This window comes from Arachis ipaensis, chromosome B04, assembly GCF_000816755.2.
Source record: "Arachis ipaensis cultivar K30076 chromosome B04, Araip1.1, whole genome shotgun sequence".
Taxonomy (NCBI): Eukaryota; Viridiplantae; Streptophyta; class Magnoliopsida; order Fabales; family Fabaceae; genus Arachis; species Arachis ipaensis.
Window position 1 is genome coordinate 63,632,589 of NC_029788.2, and position 12,655 is coordinate 63,645,243.

Here is a 12,655-nt window from a genome sequence, read left to right on the forward strand (position 1 = left end):
GGCGGCGGCGTCTGGGTGGTCGGCGGCGTCTGGGTGGTGGCGCGGAGGTGGCTGGGTGGTGGTTGTGGTTTGGAGGAGGAGAGAAAGAGGGGGGTGTGGTTCAGGGGGGCGCAAGAATAGGGTTTCGCGTGGCCTGGGGGTTATAATTTGAATCCACACGGCTGCGTGGGGCACGCGGTCGCGTGGCTAGAGCGAAAAAGGTGGTTAAAGCGATCGCGTGGATGACGCAATCGCGCGGAGGGCAAAAAGAGTAAATGACGCGATCGCCTGGGGCATGCGATCGCGTCGCTGGAATTTGTGCTAAACGCACGAATCCAGTGTCGTTCCAGCCCAACACTCTGTCTCCTTTTGGGATTTGTGCTATCAATGCGACGCGATCGCGTCGCTCACGCGGTCGCGTGGGATTGATTGTGTGCAAGTGACGCGATTGCATGGGGCATGTGATCGCGTGGGCCATTTTGTGCTAGACGCACAATGGCCGCACGATTCCAGCCTAACTTTCTGGACGTGGGATCTTTACGTTGATCTCTAGGTCACGCGGCCGCGTGGATGACGCGGTCGCGTGGGAAGTGTAGTTCGCCATTTGACGCGATCGCATGGGGCATGCGGTCGCGTCGCACACCCTTTTTTTTATATATGCAGAATGCGGAATGCAATATGCATAATGCAGTGCTTAATGTGAATGCTATGCATGATTCCAGGTTCAATAAAATAAAACAAAATTCAAAAACAAACAAAACTAAATAAAATTAAAATTGCAAAAGGAACGATCATACCATGTTGGGTTGTCTCCCACCTAGCACTTTTAGTTAAAGTCCTTAAGTTGGACATTGGAGGTTCTTCCTGTTATGGCGGCTTATGCTTAAATTCATCCAAAAATCTCCACCAATGCTTGGAATGCCAATAGCCTCCGGGGTCCCAAACTAGGCATGTAAAGATTCTGAACAGCTTCAAACAGAGTCTCAGGCTCCCGGGGTGACGAATGTCAGAATAGAATCCATGGTCCCAAGCCTTGTTTTTAAATCCTCCTCTGTCTTGATCTATATTTTTCCATCCGGGCAGTTTAGAAAGTAGATTCTCACCATAGTGACCAAACGCTTTTCGAGATCCATTCAATTGAGTATGATACCAATCCGTGCACTTCGAGTTGAAGCGTGGAACCTTATTGAACCTTGTACACCAGCTCTGAGCACGAGCCATTTCCCTCTTACTCTTAAAGCCGCAGAGAGCTCTAAGATGGCCATCTGTTTCAAGCAAACCGTATTCAAGTGAAAAAGTAAAGTTAAAAGTTAAGGATTGTACCCACTTGAAGCTTGTATTAGGTGGTAATGGCCTTGGGGAAGGTGTTTCTGGTGGTTCTGTAAGTTCTACTCCCTTTTGCTCTTCTGTGAATTCCTCCACTTCCTTGTAAGGTTCTTCAAATGCATCTGAGTCCTGGTCAAAGTCTTCTATGTCTTCCTCATCACTTGAGTCATAGATTGGAGGTTGAGAGAAATCTACCTCCGCGTCATCTTGGTATTCACTTGGGGAAGATTCTTTGATCTTAGAGAATTCACTTGCGGATGCAAGTTCATTACTAAGAGAGCTTGACTTGTGACTATCATCATCAAGGGAATTTGTGTCCTGGGTTATTCCGTCTAGTTCTTCATAAATGACTTGCCTCGCGGATTGTGCTCTATCCTCCTTAGCATCAACTGTAACGTCCTTGATGGAGTTCTCCTCAACTCTGGATTCCCATGGAGGTTCAGCGTCTCCAAGATCTTCAACCAACTCTTCTTCTTGTACAATGACAACATCTTCTACTTGTTCTAGTATGAATTCATGCTCTGTCTTGTCCACTGGAGTTTCTAGTGTCTCCTTCATGCTACACTTTTCATTAGATTGTCCACATGGGGCTGTGGTTGGTCCTTGAATGTTCGCGCATCTAGAAGCTAATTGAATTAATGCTTGCTCCAATTTTCGGATAGTTGTTTGAAGTTTATTTACTGTTGCCTTGAGGCGAACCTCTGATTCTCTGGGTGATGGATTTGGACATGAAACATATGGAAGTGGTGGTGCTTGGGGGTGATTGGATTGGAACTGGGGTAGGAAAGGATCATACGGTGGCGAATGGTGAAGAAAAGCTTGTGAGTGTGGTGGTTCGAGGTTATGTTGAAAGGATGGTCTATAGGCACGGGGTGGGGCTTGTTGGTAGTTACAAGGTTGTCCACCAGATCTATCAGCGGGGTATGCATTGTAGAATGGTCATTGTCCGTGATATCTTGGAGGGTGTTGTTGCCTAAAGGGTTGACTAGATCCTCTTGGCTCCATCCATCCTTGATTGGTTTGACCTTGATGCATATTCCTGCTGATATCATAAAATATGGGTTTATCAATGGTTCTTCAAATAAGACTGGAAGCGGCACAGGTGTGATAATAGAAAGCAACTAAGGAACCCAAGTTGAGCTCTCCCTCAAGTTCGGGTTCCCGGCCTCAAACAATCAGGCGGAATATGAAGCATTATTAGCTGGTTTGAAGCTGGCTAAAGAGGTTGGAGCTCAAAAACTCAACATTTACAGCGATTCTCAAGTAGTCACCTCACAGATAACAGGGAGCTACCAAGCCAAAGATCCCACCATGAAAAGGTATTTGGATAAAACCAAGGAACAGCTCGGACAACTCGGGGAATATAAGATCTGCCACATACCCCGCGAACAAAATGCCCGAGCTGACGCACTCTCGAAACTAGCCAGCACCAAACCAGGGGGCAACAGTAGAAGCCTCATCCAGGAAATGCTACAGAACCCGTCAATCTCGGAAGAGGAAAAAGTCCTAGCCATAACAAATCAGGACCAAGGATGGATGACCCCCATAATTAACTACGTCAAAGCAGAAACACTCCCCACAGAAGAAAAGGAGGCAAAGAGGTTAAAAAGGGAGGCACAGTACTACACTATCATAAACAACATCTTGTACAAAAGAGGGATCTCAATACCATTACTAAAATGCGTGCCGACCTCCAACACAAAGGAAGTGCTAGAAGAAGTACACGGCGGCATTTGCGGCAATCGTCTCGGAGCATGAGCTCTCGCCAAAAAAGTACTCCGGGCGGGATTTTATTGGCCAACTCTACAGAAAGAAGCTATAGAATTTGTAAAGACATGTCCACCATGTCAGAAACATGCCAACTTTCACATCGCCCCGCCAGAAGAGCTCATCAGTGTAACTTCGCCTTGGCCGTTTGCAAAATGGGGACTTGATCTTCTCGGACCCTTCCCCCAGGGATCAGGACAAGTTAAATTCCTCATAGTAGGGGTAGACTATTTCACAAAGTGGATCGAGGCAGAGCCCCTAGCCAACGCCACTGTTCACAGAAGCCGGAAATTCCTATATAGAAACATTGTCACAAGGTTCGGGGTTCCACACTCCATCACCACAGACAATGGCACTCAATTCACAGATGCAGGCTTCAAAAAATTAGTAGCCGACTTGAACAAAAAGCACCAGTACACCTCCCATGGGACATCCGCAAGCCAATGGACAGGCTAAAGCTGCCAACAAAGTCATATTGGCCGGGTTAAAACAGAGATTACAAGACGAAAAAGGAACTTGGGCAGAAGAGCTTCCACAGGTTCTATGGGCGTATCAAATGACACCACACTCCACCACAAAGGAATCCCCCTCCCGGTTAGCATACGGAATAGAGGCAATGATCCCAGTAGAGATTGAGGAAGGATCGCCTAGAGTGGTTCATTACAATGAGGGAGCAAACTCCCAACTTCAGAGGGAAGAGCTCGACCTACTACTTGAAATCCAAGAAAGAGCTCGGATCAGGGAAGTAGCACTAAAACGTCGAATGGCTTCCAGATATAATCAAAGGGTAGTACCGAGAAGTTTCGCAGAGAATGGTCTCATGCTAATCCAAAATGATATTAGAACAACTCGACCAGGAGAAGGAAAGTTGGCAGCAAACTGGAAAGAACCCTACCGAGTTGTAGAAGTACTTGGGAAGGGCTACTACAGACTGTCCGAACTCGATGGACGAAAGCTTCCCAGATCATGGCACGCCTACAACCTAAGAAGGTACTACAACTAGAAAAAGTAAAAGATCTCACTATTGGATGCACTCTTTTTCCTGAGAAGATTTTTTAATGAGGCACCAAGTTGAGACTCAGACACTATCCGACTTAAAGGGATGAAAAATTCCCACATGTATATATTTGCACTTTCCTTTGAATAAAATATATTTTAGATATTCTACAAGTTTTCAAGACGCATTAATCTGAAGCATTCATCGTCCGATTATAAAGCAACAGATCGGCAGAAAGTGAAAAACAATTTCACTGCACGATCACGATAAAGACAATCATCCGATAAAGGTGAAAACGCGATTCACCTAAAAGATGATCTAAAGATAGCAACCACCTTCTACAAATCGGCAAAGATAAACACAGAATAATGTAAGAAGTTATCGAAAGTGATCCGGAAAAAGAACCTGACAAGGTCTTATGGATTGCTAAATAATAACTTAAAGATTGGCGCCGACGTTAAGAAGTCGGACCAAGTCAACCCAAGTTATAAGTAAACCGTGGAAAGAGGTCTGGCCAACACTATTAAAGAGGATTACTTTAACTTAGAAGGGCCCGACATGACAAAGTCAGTCCAAAATGAAAAAGTTATAAAAGTAGTCCCTGAAAGAGACCTGACAAAGGTCCAAAAAAGAGGACTACAAAAATAACTTAGAAAGAGGACGATGCAAAGAAGTCGACCTCCTACAAACAAGTTATAAAAGTAATCCCTGAAAGAGATCTGACAAAGATCCAGGAAAGAGGATTACAAAAATAACTTAGAAGAGATCGACATAAAGAAGTCGGTCTCCTACAACAAACAAGTTATAAAAGTAATCCCTGAAAGAGATCCGACAAAGATCCAAGAAAGAGGATTACAAAAATAACTTAGAAAAGATCGACATAGCGAAGTCAGTTTCCTACAACAAACAAGTTATAAAAAGTAATCCCTGAAAGAGATCTGACAAAGATCCAAGAAAGAGGATTACAAAATAACTGAGAAAAGATCGACATGACGACGTCGTTCAACTACGAAACTATTTGGAAAAGGACAAAGAAGTCGGTCATACGACCTCCAAGTACAAAGCAGTTCAAAGAGGCTGAGCAACAAGGCTTCAACATTCTCGAAACATATAAAGAAGCTAAGATAGGGCCGACCGCGGCAGGAGGAACAGCAAGAGCTGACACCTTGGCAGAAGACACAGGGAGGGGATCGACATCATCATCATCCTCATCATCAGGGACAATCTTACCATCCCTAACAACATTATCCAGGATGAAGAGAGTAAGGTCGGCCTCGGGAACAATAATCCGAACTTGCTCTTTCAAGTTCTCATAGGCAGCAGTTACGCTGCCAACAAGATGACCCTGGAGCTCGGAGTAATCAGCTCGGGCGTTCTCCAACTCCGCCTTCAGACGCATTCCCTCCCGATAGGATGTAACATAGCTGTCTTTATGCCTCAGTGCCGTGTCCTCGGCCAGCCTCACAGAAGCCGCCAGAGAAAGTGAACTCGCTTTCTCGTTCTCCAGATCCTTCTCCAACTTGGCTACCTTTACTTCAAGCTCCTCCTTCAGGCCCTTCATCCGATCAAACTCTTGTTTAGCCTCCTCCATAAAGGCTTTGGTGGCGTGGAGAGAAAGATTTTGAGCAGTCCGGTATAGGGCAGCCCCCATATACGCCATTCTAGCACTACTTCGAGTTATAAAGTCCAGATGGCGAAGGAGCGACACATCGTCCATAGGAAGGGCACCGTAGGGACCGATTTGTTGATCCACAAATTCAATTGCGTTAAAGTCAGGAGCATCAAGGTTGAAAGGCTCAGCTGTTTTTTGTTTCTTGTTGGGAGGAGCACCGGAACTAGAGGTAGAAGTCGGTGGTGGTTCAACCAGACGAACCCGAGGAGTAGGGATCACCTTCCTCGGTCCAAGAGAACTCGGCACAGGTGGCTTTACTTCCACTTGGGAAGATCCCTCCCCGGCCGCCTTGGCCGAGATGTTCTGAGCAGCAGTCGCCTTCATTGCCCTTTTTGAAGGCCTTCATGGAATCATTATTTTTTGACATCTCTGCAAATACAAAATCATCCATAGTAAAGGGTTACAATCACAAGATGAGGAAGCCAAACTAAGAAACAATTATAGAAATAAGTCAGGCAAATACCCAAAACAACCCGGACCAGGGATGGGTCATTCAATAACCTTTTTGTATCAAGATGGGGTGGTGCTCCCCATAAATCCTCAAGAACAACAACAAAGGCACGCTCAACATCGTCAAGCATCTCCCAGGAATAGCGAGACACTCTCACATCCTTCTGCCACTCTAGAGGGAAATAAGGCTCATCATTTTCATCAAGAAAAAAGGGGCGGGCCCCCTCGGCAGCACGAACTTTAAAGAAGTAATTCTTAAAATCCTTAAAGGACTCATCATACATAGCAAACACTCTATGGCCCTGGGCAGACCTGAAAGAAACCCAGGAAGCTTTCTTTTTCGAAGAGCCACCAGGCTTGGCGGAAACAAACAGATAAAGGAAGAGAGCCTGAGAAGGTGTTACACCTAACTCTTGACAAAGTAGCTGAAAAATTTTGATAAAACCCCAGGAATTCGGGTGAAGCTGGGATGGGGCAATATTATACGACCACAACAGGTCGGTCTCAAAAGCAGTAGAAGGAAAAATAATGTCCAGTTGACTAAAGAAATATTCGTAGGCATAGAAGAAGGGACGCTCCCCCTCGATGGAGGTCGGAAAACAAACCCTCTCATCAGAATCAGGAGCAACAAGCTCATAATCCCTCTCCGAGGCACTGTTACCACAAATCCTATGACACTTCCTCAGCTCTATGCAAAATTCAGCATCCACAACAGAAACACACATCAAGAAAAGGGAATCCAGCCAATCGGACATCCCCTCGGGAACTCTGGAAGACATCTCTACAATGTTATTGCGAGAAGACATGAGGCCAACTAATCCTACAATAAGAAAAAGAGATGGGATTACTAAAAATATCTCGGACGAGGGATAAAACGACTCAATCAAAACGATACAGGCGAACAAACAGAAAAGGAAAATCCCAAGACTCAAACCAAAGTCTCGGGGCATCCTTTGGAGGCAGTAACAAAGCAAGGTTTTTAGGAAAAATCTATAGCTCGCACCCCAGCACCTCTCAAGCAAGAAAAGAAGACTGCAAACCGATGGCATTTTTCATCAAAGCAAAACACAAAAAGTCATCAAAATACTTTTGCCTGATGGTCTACCAGCAAAAAAGCATGCATCCCCAAACATCAAGGCACGCCAAGTAGAAACCATCAAAGGCGCAACCGTTTTCAGAATCAGACAAAAAGAAATCTTCAAACAAAGCAAGGAAAAGATGCAGATTTTCTGGGTATTGGTATCAGACAGAAACAACAGAATATGCAAAAGTCCTAAAAAGCATCAAGCAATAGGAAAGGCAAAAAGGATCATGCAGAAGATAAAGAAACTCCTAGAACACACATTTCAACAACAATTAGGCGCGACAAAACCAGAAAGATCCAAATTTTCTCTAAAGCAAAATCAAAACTTCATCAAAAAGCCAAAGCAACGAAAGAAAAAGAAAATACGGATGGAACTCACCTGGAGAAGGAAGAAGCTTCAAAGAAAAAAAGGAGACGTAAAAATGAAAGCTGCCCAGAAAATCGCCAAGCGACGCCGCAATGCAAGAAAAGCAGAAATGTGGGCGAAAGACAGAGAGCGAGAGAACAAAGGAAGAAATTGCGAAGAAGTTACAAAAAGAGCGAAGAAGAGAAACCGTTTCTGGGCTTTCGAAAATCAAAATAAAGAGCCAACAGAAAACGGGGCAATTAATACTAATTAATGAAAGTATTAAACCCTCACACGTTCCCAAAACGCTGATATTCAAGTGCGCGCTTTTAGAGGAAAACGTTCTACATTCAAAAGCTACTACAAAGGAATCGACGAAATGCTTGAGTTCGGATTCATTAGAGACGGACCAAAGTCAAAGGACTCGACCTCAAAAAAGAAGACCGAGCTCAAGCAGGGGTACTGTTCATACCCTGGGTCGAGCTATCCGACCCGGGATGATTGGCGACAAAGCGACCGACCTCTTCAGGTCAGACTATCCGACCTCTTCTTCTAAAGAGCTCGGCCAATCGACAGGAAAGCCCAATAAAGGGCACAAATAGAGGAACACGACCCAAATCCACAGGCAGTCCGAGCCTACAGAAATAAGGGCGGTTCCCTTGAAGATAAGTTGACCTCACCCAAAGATAAGATAAGATAAGATATGATAACTAACTTATCTTATCTAAAAAGGTCACTCCACACCATTATAAATACACTGGAGCACCCAGGTATAACTCATACTCTGATTCTACAAAAAACTTGTTTAATACCCACGCTAACTTAAGCATCGGAATCTCTTGCAGGTACCCCCCACCCTCTGGTGACGAAGGATCAGCAGTGCAGCCAGTCCAACAAGTCGGACACAACAGCTCCAGCCGCCACCAACCAGCCGGACACGTCATCTCCGACCAGGACAGAAGATCTCATCCGAGAACGACCTACAGTTTCAGGTAACCCTCGGAACAGTCACCTCTGAAGTGTTGGATGTGGGGATTAGGGACCTCCTCACAAATTCTAGCCACCCTCTAGCTTGGGGGCTCAAATCTCTTCTCCTCAAATGATTTGGTATTCCATCCTTATCATTTATCCAACGAACATGCATCACACAAATTTCATTCAAGATCTCCTCAAATCCAGGGTCTTGCTGCTTCATTCTTTCTTCATAGCTCCGAGTGGAGTTTATCCTCTTCACCATTAGCATTCTTTCTATGCTAGAGGGGCTGTAGTCGATGGACTTCCCCCTTAGATAGCTAATGTAGCCATATTGTTGCCCTGGTTGAGGTACTGCGTTAGCATAGAATTCCCTCACCAAGCTCTTTGCCACTTTCCTTGGTGGGTTACATAGAAGTGACCAACCTCTGTTGTTGATCTCAATGTTAATTTCAATATGCTCATTCCTCCCTAGTTGAAACCCAACTTCTGGAATGATCTCCCTCTCACTCACCCAACCATAGAATTGATTTTGGTTGAATGCAGAGAGGAACTTGTAGTCATTGAAAGAGCTTGAGGATCCAGAGGTTGGTTCCTTTATTTTTCTTTTTTTTGAGGCTGAGCTTTTTGGTGGTGCCATTAGGTTGAGAGAGTGTGTATGGGATTGTGAAAAAAATGTGTGGGGGTTGCAAGAAAGAGCAAGCAAAACAATGTTTTGCTCCAACACTAAACTTAGGACTTGATTATCCCAATCAAGAAAAAAGAAGAAAGAAAGAAAAGAAAAAGATGGTAAAAGTTGATAAGAGAAAGGAAGGTGACGAGTGTATGCTCTTCGTATGTGATTGGGGGTTGTTGAAGTGGGATAGGAGATGGGGAGGTGAGGCTTTTATAATGGGTGAATGGTGTGGTACGAAGGGTGGGAATTGAAAAGGGTTAAATGTTTTCCCACTTGAGGAGTGGCGCCTAGCGTGGGAAGAGGCGCCAACTCTTTTCTCACATGTCTTCTGCGTGTGTTGAGTTCCAAAGTGAAAGTACACTTTGACTTCCTTGCTTTGTGAGTTGTTTACCATGTGGGCCCCATCTTTTCTCCCGAAAATGAAACTGAACCCATTAGTAATGACAAAAGAATCCCTTCACATTCCCTCTCATCAAGAGTGATTTGGATTGCAACTGATGGGTGTCCCTTGGGACACCAAACTTAATTCTTTGGCATCTTAATAAATTGGTTCCATCATTGTGTATTCAATGTGTTCATAAGAATGGAGTAACATCAATCTTTTCATTTCTTTTGATTCCAATTCCTCTAAACTCATTAAACCACATTCATGTTCTTACCCAAAGCATTAAGTGCTTTCAAATTAGGTGACTTGGGCTGCTAGGTGATCCTTGGTGGTGGCCACACCAAACTTAATCTCTGGGCTTATTCTTCAAAATCAAGCTATTAATTGTTTGTAAGCCTAGATTAAGTGGGTGAGAGACCACACCAAACTTAGCAATTTAGCTAGTTCTCAGCCCATTCACTCATCATGATTTATGCCTTCACCAAGTTGCAATTCCAGAATAGAAAGAAATAAAAGAGTGTAAAACTAATTTAGCTACCAAGTCTAATATCAAACTTTATAATCTACAATTGTAAACTAATCCTAATTAGGTAATGCAACACAAATATGAGACTGAAAATTAAACTATCTAAAGCAATAGATTTTAAACTACTTCTAAGAAAAGTAATTAAATAAAAAAGGATAGAGTGTTGGGGTGCCTACCGACTAGCGCTTCTTTATTGTCATTAGCTTGACATTCCTTCATCTTTAGCTGAGCTTGTAGTTCACTCTCTGCTCCTCTAAGGAGCCTCCCAAGTAGTGTTTGAGTCTATGGCCATTGACAATAAAAGTTCTCTGAGTCTTGTCCTCTATGAGCTCCACATGACCATAAGGAAACACCTTGAGTTTGGTGTAAGGCCCTAACCATCGAGACTTAAGTTTCCCAAGGAAGAACTTGAGTCTTGAGTTCTAGAGTAACACCTTCTGTCCTTTAGTGAACTCCCTTCTTGCTATCTTTTGGTCATACCACCTTTTTGTGTTCTCTTTGTAGATTTTTGCATTCTCATATGCTTGATTTCTAAACTCCTCCAGCTCATTGAGTTGCATTAATCTCTTTTCTCCAGCAGCTTGCTCATCATAGTTTAACATTTTTAGAGCCCAAAATGCTCTATGCTCAAGTTCAACTGGTAAGTGACAAGCCTTGCCATATACTAGTTGGTATGGAGACATCCCAATGGGAGTCTTATAGGCTGTCCTGTAGGCCCAGAGTGCATCATCTAGCTTCTTAGACCAATCCTTTCTTGAGCTTCCAATAGTTTTTTCAAGGATTCGTTTTAGCTCTCTGTTGGAGATTTCAGCTTTCCCGTTGGTCTGTGGGTGGTATGGGGTTGCCACTTTGTGCTTTACTCCATATCTGAGAAGGAGTGTCTCGAGTTGTTTGTTGCAGAAGTGTGTCCCTCTATCACTAATGAGAGCTTTGGAAACTCTAAATCTACTGAAAATGTTCCTTCTCAAGAAGCTTATCACAACCTTGTTGTCATTTGTTGCAGTGGCTATGGCTTCTACCCACCTTGAGACATAATCAACAGCCACCAATATGTAGCTATTTGAGTAGGAGGTTGGGAAGGGTCCCATAAAATCAATCCCCCAGACATCAAATAGCTCCAACTCTAGTATGAATTGCTGTGGTATCTCATTTCTCTTGGTTAGATTACCAACTCTTTGGCATTCATCACACCTTGACACCATTTCCTTGGCATCCTTAAACATTGTTGGCCAGTAAAATCCGGATTGAAGCACTTTTGCTGCTGTTCTTTTTTCGTTGAAGTGACCTCCATATGCAGATCCATGGCACTGCCATAACACTTCCTGCCCTTCTTCATGGGATATACACCTTCTTAGGATTCCATCAGCACATTTTTTGAACAAATAAGAATCATCCCAGATGTAGTGTTTTGCATCCTTAATTAGCTTCCTCCTCATGTGCTTATTGATGCTAGTTGGTAGCTCCCCAATAGCTTTGAAGTTAGCTATGTTTGCAAACCAAGGGGCTACTCGAATTATCATTAATTGTTCATCAGGAAAGCTTTCATTCACTGCTACTTACTGCATTTCTTCTTCTTGTGGGATCCTTGAGAGGTGGTCAGCTACCTTGTTCTCTGCTCCGCTCCTATCTTTAATCTCAATATCAAATTCTTGGAGCAGCAGAATCCACCTTATTAGTCTGGGCTTAGATTCTTGTTTGGTAAGCAAGTATTTGAGTGCTGCATGATCAGTGAACACAATTACTTTTGAGCCAATAAGATATGATCTAAACTTATCAAAAGCAAAAATTATGGCTAAAAGTTCTTTCTCCGTGGTGGTATAGTTCCTTTGGTTCTCCTTAAGAACCTTGCTGGCATAATAAATAACATGTACTAGCTTGTCTTTCCTCTATCCTAGAATAGCACCAACAGCAAAATCAGATGCATCACGCATTAGTTCAAAGGAAAGATCCCAGCTTAGTGGTGCTATAATAGGTACAAAGGAGAGTTTCTTCTTAAGTCCATCAAAGGCTACCATGCACTCTCTATAAAAAACAAAGGGAGTATTTGAGACAAGTAGGTTGCTAAGGGATTTTGCAATCTTTGAAAAGTCTTTGATAAACCTCCTACAGAACCCAGCGTGTCCCAAAAAGCTTCTGATTGCTTTGACATTGCATGGTGGAGGTAATTTTTCAATTACTTCCACTTTTGCCTTGTTCATTTCTATCTTATCTTTTGAAATCTTATGACCAAGAACCACCCCTTCAGTCACCATAAAATGGCACTTCTCCCAGTTTAAAACTAGGTTGGTTTCTTGACACCTTTTTAGCACAAGAGCAAGATGGTATAGGCAATCAGAATATGAGTTCCCAAATAGAGAGAAGTCGTCCATGAATACTTCTATGAACTTCTCAATCATGTCTGAAAAAATGGAGGGCATGCACCTTTGGAATATTGCAGGTGCATTGCACAATCCAAAGGGCATTCTCCTATAAGCA